This window comes from Kogia breviceps, chromosome 3 (assembly GCF_026419965.1).
Source record: "Kogia breviceps isolate mKogBre1 chromosome 3, mKogBre1 haplotype 1, whole genome shotgun sequence".
Lineage (NCBI taxonomy): Eukaryota > Metazoa > Chordata > Mammalia > Artiodactyla > Physeteridae > Kogia > Kogia breviceps.
In genome coordinates this window covers 19552659-19553809 of record NC_081312.1, presented here as the reverse complement: position 1 = coordinate 19553809, position 1151 = coordinate 19552659, and the positions used below count along the sequence as shown (strand labels likewise).

Here is a 1151-nt window from a genome sequence, read left to right as displayed (position 1 = left end):
TCCCAGCACCACTTATTGAAGAGACTGTCTTTTCTGCATTGTATATCCTTGCCTCCTTTGTCATAGATTAATTGACCATACGTGTGTAGGTTTGTTTCTGGGCTTTCTAGCCTATTGCATTGGTCTATATTTTAAAAAGACTTTTGATCTATATTTTTGTACCAGTACCATACCCTTTTTTTTTTTTAATCGTGAAAAATCACATTTCAGCATTGAGTGCCAGACATTGTGCTTTTGACCCATAGCTTTTCCTTTGGAGCTGATGAGCAAAGGGTGCCCAGATGGTGAGGAAGGGCACAAAATATGGAATACTTTATGAATTTGCATGTCATCCTTGTGCAGGGACCATGCTAATCTTCTCTGTATCATTCCAATTTTAGTATATGTGCTGCCAAAGTGAGCACTACCATACGGTTTTGATGACTGTAACTTCTTAGTATAGTGTGAAGTCACGGAGCCTGATTCCTTCAGCCCTGTTTGCTTTCTCAGGTTTGCTTTAGCTACTTGGGGTCTTCTGTGTTTCCATATAAATTTTAAAATTTTTATTTTAGTTCTGTGAAAAATGCCATGATAACTTGATAGGGATTGCATTGAGTCTGTAGATTGCCTTGGGTAGTATAGTCATTTTTGACAATATTGATTCTTCCAATCCAAGAACATGGTATAGCTCTCCATCTGTTTGTGTCATCTTTGATTTCTTTCATCAGTGTCTTATAGTTTTCTGGGTACAGGTCTTTTGCCTCCTTAGATAGATTTATTCCTAGGTATTTCATTCTTTTTGATGTGCTGGTAAATGGATTGTTTCTTTCATTTCTCTTTGTGATTTTTTGTTGTTACTGTATAGAAATGCAAGAGATTTCTCTGTATTAATTTTGTGTCCTACAGCTTTACTGAATTCATTGATGAGTTCTAGTAGTTTTCTGGTATCATCTTTAGGATTTTCTATGTATATAATATCATAATGACATGATTTTCAGCATCTTTTCATGTTTCCATCTGTATACCTCCTTTGGAGACATGTCCATTCAAGTCCTCTGCCCATTTTTTAACTGGATTATTTGTCTTTTCAATGTTGAATTATAAGTATCTTTTACATATTCTGGATGCTAGAGTCTTATGAGATACATAATTTGCAAATGTTTCATTTCATT

The 1151-nt window shown here is 35.0% G+C and overlaps 1 non-coding gene across 1 annotated transcript; it reads right to left on the bottom strand.

Moving 5' to 3' along the window:
• Positions 1 to 297: 297 nt before the first annotated feature.
• On the bottom strand, positions 298 to 404 carry LOC131754213 (U6 spliceosomal RNA). The gene has a single exon (XR_009335243.1). It is a non-coding gene; the product is annotated as a U6 spliceosomal RNA (small nuclear RNA).
• Positions 405 to 1151: the final 747 nt, after the last annotated feature.